An 18,576-nucleotide genomic window follows, 5' to 3' on the forward strand; every position below is an offset into this window, starting at 1 on the left:
GGCCATGTGAGTCCATGGAGCGTGACTAAGCTGAAAGCTCTGTTAGTGAATCTGTAATCATGAGAGTTCAATCAGTTGAATACGACCGGATTAATAGTGCCAAATTGGATATCACTCAGAATCTAAACCTAGCCGCCTCCAGCCCCTCTGATATCTGAGGATAAGCTGGAATGCAAGGGGGTTTATTTTCTGCCAAATTACCTTTTTACATGACGGAGGGAGAGAAAGATTATGTTATGTTCCTTGATGTAATGCTGTAAGTTGCTCCCTCAAATGCAATTTTTGCTTCATTGTTACTGGAGAGGATATTTTCAGTGCTGATGGTCAACTTCATTAAAAGTGTCTTTTAGAATATGCATAAGGCTGTTGTTAGGGATTTTGCTTTGCTGCTGCAAGTTATAAACGTGTCTATGTTCATAGCTATGCCAGCCAATACATGTTTTGTTCATACATCATTGAGGTCTAAGGAAAAATTTCTGGCAACTTTCCTAAGCTGTTTTAAGCTTTACAACGATCAAAGATGTGGATTCTGACAGATAGTATATCTTTTTAACTATCGATACTCTCCATTGAATTACTATAATTTCTTCAGTGGAAATTATGGTTTTGTTCTTCTGATGAGAAATGGTTTAAAAGCTTGACTGGGGGAGTGAAAAACTAGGGTTTATGTATATGGATAGAAAGCAAAGGTAAAGCAACCAGAATACTGCCATCCTACTGTCTATCCAAACATTTTTATTTGTATATTTCTACCCTTTACAAGGAATAGGAGAATCACAGTTCAAAGTTACTGCCATCATTCAAAAGTCAAGGGTATAAAAATATATTCCATTTTAGATGATCTTGGCATTTCATTTTTGATTTAGAAAATACACTGTCCGGAAGTGTCACTTTTTCATGACAATAGGTAAAGACGACAGTTGATTGCAGTAGACAAGTGCTAAATGAGACTTGAAATACTTTGACAGCATATTATCAGGATTTTTCTGTCATTCAACTGAGGGAAAATAAGCATTAAAGCAAATTTTGTCCTTTCTAACCAAAATATATTGATAGAAAATACATTATTCATACTGTAATTTATCAGCTGGTAGAATAAACACATCCAAGAGTTATGCGTTAGTTTTCTAACTAATTGTATTTGCATTTATTTACTAAATGGTTTCTTCAATTAGGAATTCATTGTGCTGGGCACTGTAGAAGTACACAACAGAAAGTTTGTCTACGCTTTAAGAACCACATAAAATGAACCATACTCAAGGTGGACTTTGACTCACTCTCTCCTCTTCGCTTCCTGATCATTGCATTTTCTCTCTGTTCCCTCCAGTTTCTATTAGTTTTGGGTCTGTGTGGCAGGGTTTTGGTAGTGGGGGAGGGGGCTACAGTGGTGATTCTGGTGAGAAACTGCTAGAAGCTTCCCCAGCTCCAAGTCAGAGCTGCCTCTGGCCCAGGCCGACCCCATCAGTGACGGTGGTAGCGCCTCTGGGATAACAGATTTAAGAAGGGGAACCTGCAGTGGGAGAGGGGATTGGAATGTGAGAGGAACACCTCTGCAGATACCAAGGTCAGTGAAGAAGGAGGGGGAGGAGGAGTGGGGGAGGAGGGGATGCCCCTGCAGCCCGTGGTGAGATGGCAGGCTGTCCCCCTCCAGCCCATGGAGGTGAGCAGTGGAGCAGATGCCCACCTGCAGCCCAGGGAGGACTCCATGGCAGAGCAGGGGGAAGCCCCAAAGATGGCCGTGACTCCATGGGAAAGCCCACGCTGGAGCAGTCTGTGCCTGAAGAACTGCAGCCCGTGGGAAGGACTCACACTAGGGAAGATTGTGAAGGACTGCAACCCATGGGAGTGACCCCACGGTGGAGCGGGGGAAGAGTGAGGAGACCTCCCCCGGAGAAGGAAGGAGTGGCAGAGACAACGTGTGACAAACTGACCCTAACCCCCATTCCCCGTCCCCCTGCGCCTCTGAGTGGGGAGGAGGAAGAGAAATCGGGAGTGGGGTTGAGCCAGGAAGGAGGGAGGGGTGGGGAGAAGTTGTTCTAAGGTTTGGTTTTACTTTCCATTATTCTTGTTTTGATTTGATTGGTAGTAAATTAAATTGATTTTCATCTTTACCCAAGTTGAGTCTGTCTTTTGCCAGTGACCATAATTGGTGGTGATCCCTTCCTGTCCTTGTCTCGACCCATGGCTTTTCTTTATATTTTCTCCTCCCCATCCCACAGTGGGGGAGGAGTGAGTGAGCAGCTTTGTGGTACTTTGTTGCTGGTTGGGCTTAAACAACAACATTATTCCTGAATAAAGATAAAGAACAAATTTGTGTTTATGAAGTCACAGAGTTAATTTCTGTCCATTTAGACCTAAATAATTTTTAACCATATTTACAGTGGTCAAATCTAATCAAGTCTAATTAATCAGACCAGTGGAAATACAGTCTCACTCTTCTTACATTGCTCATTGACTATGTAGTTGGTCTTGCCATTTTTTATAACAACACCAAAACACCATACAGAGTCACACACACGTGCAACTATATCTTGAGAAAACAGACAAAGAAAATGCTGGAAAGAGACAGCATGTGTGTTTTCAAGTGAGGCAATCTGTGGACTTGTAACTGATCTCTACTAATCCTAGTAAAATAAGGTGTGCCAGTCTACAAGGAAAATCAGGATATATATGATTTTCAAATCAGCTTTCCAGTAAACACGCTAATAATTTTTCTACTATAGTTTTTCTTCTAATAGAGTCATGAAAAAGCAAGACTGAAAAGGATCTCAAGATGTTACCAAGTTCATTCCTTTCCTGTAAACTGGGATCAGTAATATGTATGTGATTCAAGACATATTCTTTAATATGTCTGGTAAGGGAGAGTCCACAATTATTAGGTAACTGATTTCCTTGCTAATGACCATCTCTAATAAATAATTGCAGACTTTTTTTTTCTTGATGTTTCATCTGTATTTTTCTCATTCTAGATTACTTTTTGTCCTGGCTATGTGGATATAGAAAAGTGAATTCCCCTTCCTATATCAAAAGTAGCTGAGGACTGTTAAAAGTCATGTCAGCCACTTCCTTAAATTTCCCATTTTCTTCAGTCATTTCTCTTGAGTCATGGTTTCCAGATCTCTGATCATTATTGCTGTCCTCTGCTGTATTTTCTCAAGATACTCTACAGTCATTCAGCTGTGACTTTATGCTGGCTGAGAGGAGAACTGTTTCATGTGCATTTAATATTCATCTTTATATTTCCTGTATGATGTCTGCCTTTCCACTACAATGACATTATTGTCTCCTGTTCTGTTTGTGATTGATTTATTTTAACTTTGAATAATAAAAACCCCACAAAGCCATCAAGAAAACCTTAGGAAAGGAAGCCCAAAGAAACCTATATAAATCTGTTCCATGTCCTAATTTTTTATTTTATTTAATTTTTAAGCAAGGACACATTGTAATGGAGTCATACAAATATTCTCATTACCCAAAGATCCCTTCCTAAAAAGCTGGTTTCAGTTAGCTGCTCCCCATTTTGCACTTGTGATGTCAATTATTTCTGTTTAAGTATCTTTAAGGGTAAATCAAGGCATATTTTCTGGTTTGAGCTTGCAGTATTTCTCATACTCCTTGTCTTCCTTCATTGACTGATGTAATTTGGATGTGCTCAAAACTGCAAGTAGAAAGGACTATCTTTTTTTATGCACAGTGTCAGATGATGTTTCTTTCTTAATTAACTGCTAATGGAACTTTTCTGTGTTCTATTTGTCGTAAGCAAAACACTTGCCACAAGTCTTGGCTTGCCCTGCCCTCCATAAACATCATTACATTAACAGATGACTGACCGAACTTTGAAAAAAGTGGCAGAGGCTTGTTGAGTGTAATGTACTGGAGGTGTGTGTTACTCCTATAAATACCTTGGAAGCACTTTATAGAGTCTCTCTGTCTTCTGTTACTAGAAACTGCCAAAGTAGTGATTCACTATCCATTATTAGCTCTTGTGTTTTTGTGCGAAGTTACTGAACAGGAGTACTTGGAAACCAACTGTGCTAGTGTAATTTTGTGATATTCTTAATACTGTGCTGAGACCAAGAAACAGCTTTGATACAGTTGGTTACTGTAATCATACAAAGCAGTGTTTGGGGGCTGTTAGAATTTCTGGGGAGAAGAAAGGAAATTACTCAATTATCATACACATAATCGGTTGATGGATAACGTGAGTGACTGGCAGTAAGATCTGTTGTCTTTTCATTCTATTGTTTATTAGAAGTTGTTGATATTGAAGAAACATCTAAGAGCTTTAGATGCCTTGTTGTAGTCTCTAACAGCAAATGTTATATTCACATTTATATGATTTTCCCACCACACTTGGATTATGTGAGAATGTCTGTAGTTTCAAAAAGGAATTATATTCCTCCCAAAATATTATTTCCATTTATTCAAAAAGAAAAAGAATCTAGCTATTTCACTAATAACTTTCATAGCTAATTGCTACATGTGAACAAATTCTGATGAGTCAATAATGTTTCTCTCCAGTATCTGTTGCTATTAGAACAGATAATAATTTAGTAGTATCATTATGCACTGATTTTCTAATAGCTGTCTATTAAACACTGGCAAAATAAAACTAGAACATTATCATTAATTATTCTTAAAATGCTAAGAATAAATTAATAAATGAGTTCTATTTGACTTTCAAAAGCTATATTTATTACTATGATATCAAACAGGCAGAGAAACGTTAAATTGGAAAACAAGAGCCAGTTCTATTTAATCCTAGGTTACCTACATGATTATTGTTAGTTAGTTAGCTAATCAGTCAGTTGCTTTTCTTTTTTACAACCTACTTCCAACATTGTCACTGTCATTTGGCTTTTATAGGTTAGGCTTTAGATATGTGTTTAGAAGGTATTTTTAAATTCTGACAGAAAATGCATTAATATAAGAACTACCATACACTGTACATTTTGCAGGTATCATGGACTTGGCATTGTCTGTAATTTCAGTGTTTTGGCTTTACTTGAGAAACATGATTTTATTTTCTTTGTTATATTTTTTGTTCTGATTAAGTCCTAAATCAGGATTAAGTCCTGAATTCAATGCTGCCCTGCTTCTGCTTTTTTAACAAGATGAATAGATGGTAAAGTCCCAGATTCTTCTTCATCCCACTCAGATTTTGAATCCAGTTCTGCTGCCAGAAGTTGATGCTGTCTTCTGCAGACCTCTTTCTAGGCCCTGTGCAATTCAGTGATGGTTAAAGACTGGGAAGAACTTTACTCCAATTTTATGTTTGCTGCTAGGACTTAGAGAGGGTTACTAGATTACTCCCATGCTGGAGCAGGAGTAGTATATGAACAACATTGTTTCTGAAGTGGATGATTTTTTTTTACCACAGTCTAAGTTAGCCTATGCAGAATTACAGAGCTCTCCTGCGTAAATATTCATGCCAAAGTGTTTGACAAGGCACTGTGCAGCAAACTATTTCTAGACAAAGACATGATAAAATATGCATTTATTTAACTTGCAATTGTCTAGAATAGAAATGTCACAGTACAATAGTCCCAATTTAATGTACTTTTACATGTAAAGTACAGAGAGAACACTCCAGCCTCCAATAGACAGAACAATTTCATGCCATACACAGGAGTGCATGACTGATTGGTCTTAGCCAGTTCTTTTGCATCAGTTGGTGTGCTTGTTTAAAGTGAATAGTGCAATTGAGAGGGTGCTCTCTTAACTGCAATCCTACTGCTTTTCCTTTATGCCTCATCCTCGCTGGGGCAAAAATATCTGACCTGACAGAGAAGAAAATGTACAGTTAAACTGTTCGGTATTGTATGCTGTACAGAACCAGATGCATCCCTCTGGTCCTGACACTAGGAAATGCAGTGTGAGGAAAAAATGTTTTATCTCAAGAACAATTGCTTTCTATGTCTTTATATTTCCTAAACTGTCATTCATAATGAATATGAATGCTATCATACTCTTCTATTCTGTAAAGCCAGAAACATAAGCCAGTACCTGCCTGGTTTACATAAAATAGATACTAGCTTACAATAATGATGCTTCACCCATGTAGAACCACTTGTGTTATGATTTCAGGTGAAGTCTTTGAATGCATTTGTGAAGTACAACCTGCTGTGCAAGCAGCCAAAGAAAATAAAAGATGGAAGTGTGACTCTCATTTCTTATTTCCATGGTCCAAAGAAAAAATAAAAGAATAGCTTGTGTGTGTGTGTTTAATAATTTAAAATTATTTTAAATCAGCAAAAGAGCAAACCAGGATATGTCTGTCACTCCTCCCATTTTCCTACTTTCTTTGCTGCTGCACTTACTTTCCTCATTTGCTACAAAGGTAGTACTAGATGAGGAGCCACATTTCTCTTTCTTACAGTAAACGTCAGAAGGATGCTATATGGGAGACCAAATAGGTCAGATCCCTGACAGTCTCATTGCTAATCAATACAGTAAGAGTTTGAAGGAACTTAATGAGTATTCTGTATTATTTTGTATGAATGTGTTTAGTGTGACTTTTACAAATCTTGGTTTCTTCTGCCTGTAAGCTGTTAAAGTACAGGTCAACAGTTCATCAGGTCATCATTCTTCTAAAATCTTGATTTTATCATAATTTTAAAAATAATTTTGATGAATGATATCACCATTGGTGTCATCATTAAACATAAGCAGGTTGATGTGAATAAATTTTATTGAGGGATTCAGTATTTGAAAGGAGATTAGAGCTGGCTGGACACATAACCCATGATTACAGATAACTTCCAATACAATTTATGGGAAGGGGCAAAGTTTTGCTGGCTCAAGGAAATGAATTTATCAAAAAATGTTCCTGGTGAGAGTGGGTGAGATGGGAATAATCTTTCATGTCCTGGACTCTTTTTCTTTTGGTTTTTTTTATTTATAACAGGGACAAAAATCTTCAGAAAATAGAAAACAATGTTCAACATCTTGTTCAAAATTTATCAAAATTTAACAAAACATCTTTGTTCAAAAAAATGAAACTAGGCATGATGTTTAATTTAATGAATGAATTTACAAATTTGCTTTATAATACCAAAACTTGGTATTCTGGGCTTCCTGGTGATTGTTTTGTTAAAAAAGTAATTTATTTTCTACATACGTAATTTCTAGTTTCCATTCAGAAGGAATTAATTTTTTTGTGTGTGTATGTCCTTATCCTTACCCATCTTTTATCAGCTGGAAAAAGAGATCTCTGCTTTAAACTGAAATACATTATGCTTAATGCTTTCAACATTCTCCCTTTCTTTCTCTTTCTTGTGCATAGGGGTGTTGGTAAGATTTGTCTAATAGCTGCAGTGTGCTTTAAGATGAAAGATGTCATAGACTCATCAGATAGTTCAGGCTGGAAGGGGCCTCAGGAGGTGTCTGTCTAACCTCCTGCTCATAGCACTGGGGTCAGACCAGGTTGCTCAGGGCTTGACCCAGCTGGAGTATGAAAACCTTTGAGGATGGAGATGGCACAATCTCACTGGGCAGCCTCTTCCATTGCTCCACTGTCCTCACAGAGAAAAAGTTTATCCTAACATCTGATCTGAACCTCTTGTGTTTCAAATTTTGTCCATTGTGTCCCATCCTCCCTCCATGTACCTCTGTGAAGAGCCTGGTTCCATCTTCTCCATCCCCCCCCTGCAGGCAGGGCAGTTGCTGTGGGTCCCCCTGAAGCCCTCCCTGCTGCAGGGTGACCAAGCCCCACTCCTACGACCTCTCCTTCTAGGGCAAGTGCTCCAGGCCTGATCACCCTGTGGGTCTTACTTATCTCATTGAGTTTGTCAATGCCTTTCCTGTACTGGGGGGCCTAAAACTGGGTGCAGTATCTGGATGTGTTCTAGCAGTGCTCAGCAGAGAAGGATAATGCTCCCCTTGTCATGCCACCCACAATGCTGCTGCCCTCACCAGGGCACACAGCTGGCTCATCTTCAGCTTGCTGCTTACCAACCACACAAGAGGGCCTCACTGCTCATTCCCTGTCATCCCTGCCTGTCATTCCTGAAGAGCTTGTCCATTGCAGCACTCCAGTCATGTGAGCACACTTGAGATGAATGCATCTTTGCCCTATATGATTGTTCCCATTCCTTTTTCTTCTCATCACTCTTTGCTTTTGACCCTTGTTGACTGCTGCCTCACTCCTGCTGCTGCAGGCTGTAGTCTCCCCCAACCCCATCATTCCTAGTGATCCAAAAGCATCCTCCATCAAGAAATAGGACTGAATAAAAGCCTCTGATTTGCTGTGGTAGTTGCTCCTATCAGTGCTGGAGACCATGCCTCATTTCATATCACCACCAATGTTGCGCAGTCCCACAGTGTCTTCAGCAGTTTGCAGCTGCCTTTTGTGTGCCCTTCTATACAACCTGCCCTGCAAACTTCTGCTCCAGGGAGCTGCGCTCAGGACTGGGCAGTTCTCTTTCCCTCCCCTCTCTCTGTCTAGCATTAGCTTAAAGTTTTCTTGTCATTTCTTGACCAGGAGTCAAACTTTCCCAGCAGTAGCCTAGCTCTGAACATCCCCTGAGAACTTCGAGAAGCAGAAATGAGGACTGCTGCACAGACTGCAAGCATCAGCCATGAACAGCAGCCTGATCAGTACCCTGGGGACCCTCCACATGACCTGTCTCAGCCCCTCATTGCAGTGTTCCAGGTCACTGTGATCTCTAAGGGCCAGTTAAATAATAAATCAAAGCTGGGCACAGGCATCTACCACTCCTGTGTAAGACTTCCATCCCTGGCAGGTCCCTCCTCACAAGACTACAAATTCCTTGAAGGCCTCCCGAGCACGGGTCACATAGCTCATGAATTTGTCACTGCCACACACTCCAGTCATGCTCACACTAAGTGGACGATCAGATAATTATCATAATTATTAATGACTTTCACCTTAGCAAATGGAGAGCAATAGTACAAGCTAGCATTAAAGCTGCCAGAAATGGAAATCTGAAGTATCAGAGAAATTACTGAGTAATATCCCAGTAATACCCAACAGAAAACATAATACAGATGATAGCTAATGGTGTTGCTGAAAAGTGAATATAATAACATTCTTCAAGTTCTAGACCAATGAACTACTATTAAGTAAGAAAAAAAATATGCTACTGTAGTCTGTGTAAAGGTGAAAAGGAGAAACATAAATATCAAATAAACAGCAGGTGTTTAAAATTATGCAAGATGAAGACGGGGAGAGAAGAAAAAATGAAGATCTCATTAGAAACTCATCTCTTTTAAAATAATTAATATGAAATAAAAGACAAATAATTGATCTTCCATTCAAGAAATTCTATTTTTAAATACATCTGTGGTTGTGTTTTGAAAATATGCAGCAAGTTAGAGTAGAGACTGGAACAGTTCTGCAGAGGTACTGCTGCTATTCTGATGGTCTATTAAAGATTACAGGGAAAGTAAAAATTTTCTTGTTTCAACTGCATTGTGTAGCTCTGCTAATTCCGTTGTTATCTAATGCACCATTACAATTCCCTCCTGTAGCAGATCTTTTGATGCAGAAGGAAAGCAGGAGGAGTCAGTGCATCCCTTGGCTCCAGGGCACCGCTGCAGGCAGCGCTAGCAACAACGAGTCCAGATGGCAAAGCATAACATCAAATGTCCGGTTACCCATGCGGGAGCTGGCATTATTATACTTCTGCCAGCCAGGAGTTTATAACATTGAGGTAATCTCATTCTATATTTGCAAAACTACTACAGCACTTTTAGGCTACCAAGTGGTATGAAATGGCAATAAGATGACTTCAGAATCTGTCACTTTCTACAAGGACAGAAATATCAGTTTAAAAGTGATAATATAACAAAGGAGGGCAAAACCTCCAAGTCTACTTTCAGATTTTAGGGTAAATTTCCTTTGTTTGTAGTACTGAAAAAGAAAAAAAAAAAAAAAAAAAAAAAGAAAGCACCCAGAATATCAATACTTTTCTTTTGTGATGATAAAGAAAAATGCAGTAACAATTCATTTATCAATAACAATGTAAAATATAAATGGATACATATGCATAAATTTGGTATAGTGAAATAGCAGTGTACTAGAAGTAAATACATGTGCTTCAAAATATGCAAGTCTTGTCTCTTACGTTGGACCCTTCTTGACAGAGCAGTAGATAGAAGATTTAGTTAAAGCTGAACTTTCATTTCAGAACAAATGGCCAAAGTACATCTGAGCAAGTCACTATACCTTACAGTGTCCAAAGAGGAGTCCTAGAAGGTCTGAAATGGTAATTCACTGATATAAATCTGTTATTTAATCTGCTTCTTGGATTGGCCTCCACACAGAAGAATAGAAGTTACTGTGGAAAATAGAGGTAGCAAAGGTTGAGTGATACAAATTTTCTTAACACAGAGAACAATGAATACATCAGTGAATTGTTTCAGAAGGCTTCCACAATGCTGTGTGATTGAACAAAAATGTGGCAAATAAGGTTCAGCACTGATAGGTGCTGATAAGGTAGTTGTTGCAAAACAGCTCTGTCTGTGTACACGGTAGGTTCTAAACTAGTATTAGCACTCAGAAAAGTGCTCTTGAAATCATTGTGAATAATTGTATGAAAATGTCAGCTCTAGGGCTTAGTGGTGGTTCAGAAAGCAAACATTATGTTAAAAATCAGGAAAAGAATAGAGAACAAGACAGAAGATATCACTGTACTTGGAAAAGGTACCAAGAAGACTATGATGAAGACATTAAAAAAATCTCAAATCTCAAATCAAAGGTGACTACAGACCCATTTTTCAGTATTTCTTATAATGTAAGAAATAGGAAGCATCCAATGAAACTACAGCATGCAAGTTCTAGAACCAATAAAAAGGAAATAATATTTGAATACATTTTGGATTTCATTATCATAGATGCCTTGGATACCAATAGTATACCTAGGACAATATAATGATTAGAGAAATTTATAGAAGAAAGGTTCACTGAAGATTATTTAACATAAAAATATGGATATGATTCTGGATCAATGAGTCCTTTATTCAGCAATTTGCAGAAAATGGAAAAAAAGAACATTCCAGGAAAGATTTAGTTTGTTTTATTTTTCCTTTTTCTTTTCTCCAGCACAAGCTGCTGTAGGAGACAGTGACATAACTTTTTTCCAAAATCTTACCTAATATAAATTGAGCCTAGGTTTTTTAAATGAGAAGGAGAGCTAAAAAACAGTGTATATGGACTTTCTGAATGTTGTTTTTATCTTTTCTGAAACAGTAATAAATGTATCACGGGAAAGAAAAGTTAGTTCACAAATGTGAAGTAATAAATAGGTATAATTCTTTTAAAAAATGCCCATTATGTTTCAAGTTATTATGATAGTGATGCTAAACTGCTCAAACTTTCCTGTGAGAAGATACCATAATAGCTGTTAGTCAGTGGGTAGGAAGACATACCTGTCATAGATATAACATAGTGGATAAAAGCCAGACCTATTTTTATTATTCCTATTCCTACCATTCCTCTAAGACTTAATTTCTTTACCGTTTCTCATGTTTTGTGGCTACTTAGTTTGGAATGTTGCTCTACCCATTATAGTCCATCAGTAGTTTGGTGTCCATTCGCTCTTTAGCTACTAGATTTGCAATAAATAATCTCACCTTTATAACTATATAATCCTTTTGGCTGCACCGCCCACTCCTGTTCTGTTGCGGGATGCAGCTGGCTGTGTTGTATTCCCAGCATTCCCAATCATTCCTGAAAGCTGCAATCTGACTGTCCCCCAGCCTCTTTGTGCCTTTGCCAGTTAGACTGTGACTAATGTCCATTTTAATAGAAATGTTTAAGTTTATTTTTGTTGATAACATTATGGTAAAATGGTTTTCAAATCCTGTTCCAGGGCATTCATATTGTTAATACTTTTTTTTAATGAAAAGCTGTCCAAGCCCCATGGCAACTGGTGAATTATTTGCTATGTTCTTCCATTTTAAAAAAGAGTCTTTTTTTGCTCCAACTAACACAGTTATATTGCTATCTCTGATCACTCTTTCCCTGACAACTCTCTGCCGCTCCCCTTTCTTCAACAGGGCACAAGAAGAAAATAAGATGAAAGAGCTCATGGGTTGAGATGAAGACAGGGAGATCGCTTACCAGTTACTGTCATGGGCAAAATAGACTCAGCCTGGGGAAAATTAATTTAAACTATTGACAATTATAATAGGTTTGGATATTGAGAAACAAAGACAAATTAAAGCAAATTTTTTTCTCCCCCTTGTTGCCCAGCATCAACTTCACTCTTTCATTCCCTGCTCCTCTACATCCCTCTCTGCTCTGAGCAGCACAGGGGGATGGGGAATGGGGGTTTTGCTCTCTGCTCTCATAACAGCTGCTCTCTGCCAACCCTTCCTCCTTACATTTTAACCCTGCTCCAGCGTGGGTCTTTCCCATGGGCTTCAGCTTCCTTCAGGCTAAACCTGCTCCTGTGTGGGTCCTCCACAGGCTGCAATTTCCCTCAGGGCATATCCACCTGCTGTGGCGTGGGGTCCTGCATGGACTGTGGTGTAGATATCAGCTCCGTCGTGGTCTTCTCCATGGGCTGCATGGGAATCTGTTCCGGTGCCTGGAGTGTCTTCTCCCCCTCCTCCTCCTCTGACCTTGGTGTCTGCAGGGCTGTTTCTCACACTTTTTTCCTCACTCCTCACTGCTGTACAATGTTTTGCCCTTCCTTAAATATGTTTTCCCAGAGGTGCTACCAGTGAGACTCACAGGCTCAGATGTAGTATAGTGGGCTGTCACAAACATGGCTGGGACCAGCTGTGTCTGGCATGGGGCAGCTTCTGACCTCTCCCCACAGAAGCCCCCCCACATCTTTCCACTGCCAAAACCTTGCCCTTCACACCCAGTAAAACCACATCTTGCTGCCCTTTAACATAGGTCATCCATACTTTTTCTTTTTTTATTATACTTTATTTGAGTCTTCACTTTGTAGTTTTCCAATGCACAGAAATAGGGCTCCTCGTACAACACAATGTAACGCATTAGAATAGAATAGAATAGAATAGAATAGAATAGAATAGTTCAGTTGGAAGGCACCTACAATGATCATCTAGTCCAACTGCCTGACCACTTCAGGGCTGACCAAGTTAAAGCATGTTGTTAAGGGCATTGGCCAAATGCCTCTTAAACACTGACAGGCATGGGGCATCGACCACCTCTCTAGGAAGCCTGTTCTAGTGTTTGACCACCCTCTCGGTAAAGAAATGCTTCCTCATGTCCAGTCTAAACCTCCCCTGGTTACTCCCCTGGTGTAACTTTGAACCATTCCTATGCATCCTGTCCCTGGATCCCAGGGAGAAGAGCTCAGCACCTCCCTCTCCACTTCCCCTCCTCAGGAAGCTGTAGAGAGCAATGAGGTCCCCCCTCAGACTCCTTTTCTCCAAGCTACACAAACCCAGATTCCTCAGCCGCTCCTCACAGGACATGCTTTCCAGCCCTTGCCCTTTCACCAACTTTCTTGCCCTCCTCTGGACACATTCAAGGACCTATGGCACACAGTAGACAAGGTGAGGCTGCACCAATGTTGAATACAGCGGGATAATCATCTCTTTTAACTGGCTGGTTATACTGTGTTTAATTCACCCCAGGATACTGTTTACCCTCTTGGCTGTCACAGCACACTGCTGACTCCTATTGAGCCTGCTGTCAACCAGTACCCCTTTCTGCAGGGCTGCTCTCCAGCTACTTCTCTCCCAATTTAGACCTGTGCCTGGCATTACTCCATCTCAGGTGCAGAATCCAGCATTTGGACTTGTTAAATTTCATCCCATTAATCATAGCCCAATGCTCCAATCTATCTAGGTCCCTCTGCAAGGCATCTTATCCCTCAGGAGTCAACAGCACCTCCCAGTCTGGTATGATCAGCAAACTTGCTAACGGTGCGTTCAACTCCTGCATCCAGATTGTTGATAAAAATACTGAACAGAACTGGCCCTAGAATTGTGTCCTGAGGCACTACTGGTGACTGGTCACCAGCCAGGTGTAGCCCCATTCACTACAACTCTTTGAGCTCTGCCCTTCAGCCAGTTCTTCACCCAGTGCACCACGAACCTGGTCATCGCACAGTTGGACAACTTGTCCAGAAGGATACTGTGAGGGAAAGTATCAAAAGCCTTGCTAAAATCCAGAAAAACTGCTTTGACTTCCCTTCTAAAACAATATCTAGCTTCATGATATCTTCACATCAACTGTAAATTCTGACTTAATTTATTCTCATTAAATTCTGAATACTTGTCCAGATACAAAATCTAATCCCTGTGATCATCCTATACTTTTAAAACATATGGTTGTCAGTCACTTGTAATCTGAGACATCTTAACAACAGCCATTTTAACTATTCATTTATATCCTGTCTAACATATCTGAATAATGAATCTCTTGAAGTATCTTATGGACTAGATAAATAACTTATACTTTATTTCTTCTTTATTTCTTCCCTGTTCATGATTTTGCATGAAAAATATTACAAAAAGGAGTAGGAATTTCATATGTTTTCTTTGTAGCTGAGTAAATATGACTTTTGCTATTACTAGTAAGTCACTAATCTTTATACTAACCTGACAGTCTCAGGATTTTTTGGGCATACCTTGACCTCTTTTGGTTTTTGCTTGCTATAACAATTTTCTAGTGGTAAAGTGTTTATTACCTAACACATTTTGTCTCTATGAATATATGAATATACATGTATGACCATCCTGACAAAGTCATGGAGTTACTGCATTGAGTGTCACAGCTGATACCAGCTGAGCCTGGGGGAGGCCAATGTCCAACTTTCAAACTTCAGCTGGGTACAAGGAAGCAGACTGGGAGAAGGAAGACCGGGATAAAGACTTGCACCAAAATAACTCCAAGCCCACTCAAGACTGAAAAGGAAAGAAACCCTACCATGAATATTCTTGCAGCAAAGATCTCAGGATGCTGATGGCTTTTCACAACCTATCTCACTCCATCCATTCTGCTTGAGGAAGGCTGACTGTAAGGCTGAAACCTTAAGTCACAGAGGGACTGTCAATTTAATTTGACTGTTAAAACATTACTTGAATAAACAGTAAATTCTTAGATTTATATCTGGGATTGTTTTCCCTTTTGCCAATAGTCAGTTTATGAGTATAATATTTTGCAACTCTAAATTATATTTTTTTCAAGTGGGAATAATGGATGAAAAGACCATTACAGAAGATCTGTACCATGTAAGTCCTCAAAACAGGGCAAACATATCAAAATGTTAATTATAAAGGCTTGGCAGTGACCCAAACTGTCACACTATTGGAAAGAACTTTTACTTTATGGGGATGAGCAAAATATGCAGAATTTTATATCACTCTGTTAATTTCATATGCAGAAGCAGCAGCATGGACAAGGTACCAAGGGCACAGGGGCATACTGTGGATATCATTGGATATCCAATGATTTGGATATTCCATCATAAATCAGTGAGCTGACATTCCTTTCCTCCTCCTCAGATCAGTTAGGAAACATGATCTTTTATATCGCTGCTTTTATCACCTCTCGTCTTCAGCACTGGTGTTGTTTAGATTGTTTTCTCCTTTGTGCTGAAGCGGTCAAGCTGCATTATACTGATGAGTCAGAATAATCAATTAAACTTTAGGCATATCTTTCTAGATTATTACTTTAGGTACCAAACCTGCAGACTGTAATGTCTGAGCTATTCTGTCAGCAATTTACATATCTTCAGTGATTGTGCTGCAGGCAAGAGATATTTTAGTTTCTGAAGCCATCACAGTACAACTAAACTATCAGGAGTAGTAGCTTTCATTTTTCCAGTGAGTTGCTTTCACTCCTTGGCTTGTTTCATTCCTACTCTTCTAACTCAATGTTCAGTGCAAGCAATCACAGACAGCTACTGTTTGCATGCACCAGGACTTCTGCAGTATTCTTCCTGGAGTGGAATTTTATGCATGCTTTGAAATAATAATGCAAAAGTGTCATTAGTATTCACTAGAGTCACTTCAAACTAACCTGTATTAAGTTGTGGGATTTTATTTTCTTCGGGTTTTTTCCCCTGCAGGAGAAGTCACTCAGAGAATCAACTGTCCTACATGACACATTGTGATCTGCAAAGCCTGTCCTATTTTCTGTGTGTGGAATATCTGACCTAAAAGATATTGCTGGGAATTGCACTACAGTCGCTTCATTGAAATAGATCCTCCAGGCTAGCCTCTTCAAATAACAAACCAGTGTGCTACCTGTCATAAGACGTTTTCTTTTGTTCTTGCTTTTATTTTGTTCTCCTTATACTCTTTTTTTAACCCCCTACTGTCCTTTAATGGCAGTAATATAAACTTAGACTCCTCCTAGTAACTTCCAGAGAGGTACTGGATGTGATAGAAACAGATCTGTTCCATAAGAGTTTGTGAATAGTGTAGAAAAGTTTATTTGGTAGCTTATTGTACATTTATGTTGTTTTAATCTAATGGGGGATTTGTGGAAAACAAAGTGAGAAAAGAAGAGAAGAACTACAAATAACATACCATCTGCAGACACTTAAGAGTTATTAACAAAAGACAATATCATCAGGAAAAGCCTGGATCACAAAAGGGCAAAGGACAGTAACAAGTCCAGACTTGCTTGATGATCTCAAGACTTCCTTGACTATCTTTACTTACAAGCCTTAAGTAAAATGACTGCATACTCTAGAACTCTCTCAAAATGTGATGTCCCCACTGTTAAATAGTACATTTATTCATTGGCTTCCTGTGTATTCCACTGGAGATAAACATCCAGAGGAAAGAATTTTAGTCGTCAGCTCCGTTCAAACTGAATTTGTAATTACTTGCTTATCTAGGCCTGGTCTAAATATGACCATATTCACAATTTTTTTTGTCCTTGATAGACAATGGATTGATGCCTGGTTGCTGGATCAAGACTGTTACAGAAATAAAAGGTTCACAGTTAATCTTGGTCCGTAGTCATAAACTTGCAGCAATCTAGATTTTCAGGCTAAGAAACAGTTAAGTCAATTCACCTACACATGTACAGGAATGTACAGGAAATAAAATCAGTTCAAAGACTGGTAAACTAATTTTCTCTTGAATAAGAAACGCATTGAAGAGATAATAGACATTATGAACAAATGTAGTTTATGGTTTCAAGGGCTTTAGCCTTTTTTTCCCAATTAATTAACAGTTTTTAAATTATTTTTTTCTTCATTTAACAGTATCTGCCTATGCCTTGATTTACAATGCATCAATCAATTACAGTTAATTATGCCTTTTAGAAAAAATATCAATAGCCAATCTAGCAGTAAATGTTTTATGACATTCATTGTCTGCATTTGCTGACAAAAATAAAACCCCAAAGTAGATCAAGTTTTATATTGAATCACACGGGCCACCAAACTCAAGATATTAAAAATTTTGAATATATTATAGTTTTAAGACTTAACAGATCAATTGATGTTAATGAAGTCTGAAAGAGTCTGGGTTTCAGTAAGTTTTGGATCATTCCCATGGTGCTCATGACTGTTTCATCTATAACAATAAATTACAGAACACCATTGATGAAACATGTCCCTCTCTAAAGATGTTTTGCCACAACCATATAGTGACTCAATCTGGGAGGACACCTTAAGTGTATTTCAGCTGAAGGTAACTGTTTCACTAATAGTTGTCATTCAATAAATATAATGTACCAAATTTCCAAAATGACACAGATCAATCTGTTCTATAAAATTGACCGAATGTTCCATTATGTATATTTAATCTTTTAAAACAGAGAATTAAACTGATTAAAAGCAGAAATTCTCTTCATCAGATATCCAATTACATTATTAGAATTGAAAGCCAGTTTGTGTCATAGACTAGGTGCAGTCTATGATAACTCAAATTAGAAGGACCTTTGCTGGTTGTCTGGCCCAAACTGCCACTAAAAGCAGAGACAATTTAGGTCAGATAGCTCAGGGCCTTTTCCATCAAGTTTGAAGTATCTCCAAGAACAAAGTTTCCAAAACTTCTCCAAGCAACCCATTCCAATGTTTGATCAATCTTATTGTGAACCTTACATATATATCTCTCTAATATGAATTTCCTGTGCTCCAACCTGTGTCAGTTGCCTTCCAACCTATGTCCGTTGCCTCTTTTCCCACCACTGTGCACTTCCAAGAGGAATCTAGTTCCATCTTCTCTATACCTTTCCATCTGGTAGCTGAAGAAACACTAAGATCTCTCTTAGTCTTATCTTTAGAACAAAGTCAGTTGAATCAACCTCTCCTCATATGTCATCTGCAGCAGATGGTGAGTCCGACTGACTTCGAACTCCTCAGATTGTAATTTTGCCTTTGAAAACTTCAGGGCATAAGGAATCTCCCGTAGTCACCACAGCCTTTCAAAGATGATAGCAAGAGGTGTCACAATGGCATGAGTAAATACATAGTCCCTAAGAATCACAGAATCATTGAATGGTTTGGGTTGGAAGGGACCTTAAAGATCATCTAGTTCCAACCCCCCTGCCATGGGCAGGGACACCTTCCAATAGACCAGGTTGCTCAAAGCCCCATCCAACCTGGCCTTGAACACTGCCAGGGAGGGGGCATCCACAGACTCTCTGGGCAACCTGTTCCAGTGCCT

General features: G+C 39.0%; 1 long non-coding RNA gene across 1 annotated transcript in view; it reads right to left on the reverse strand.

The window, feature by feature from the left end:
- Nucleotides 1-797: 797 nt before the first annotated feature.
- The window catches only part of LOC115349179, a 37,625-nt gene continuing 19,846 nt past the window's right edge, over nt 798-18,576 (reverse strand). The window contains exons 2-3 of the long non-coding RNA XR_003926019.1: nt 10,190-10,301; nt 798-997 (exon numbers count right to left, since the gene is read on the reverse strand). This is a non-coding gene — a long non-coding RNA (uncharacterized LOC115349179). The remainder of the gene's footprint in view (nt 998-10,189; nt 10,302-18,576) is intronic.

Source organism: Aquila chrysaetos, chromosome 12 (assembly GCF_900496995.4).
Source record: "Aquila chrysaetos chrysaetos chromosome 12, bAquChr1.4, whole genome shotgun sequence".
Classification (NCBI taxonomy): domain Eukaryota; kingdom Metazoa; phylum Chordata; class Aves; order Accipitriformes; family Accipitridae; genus Aquila; species Aquila chrysaetos.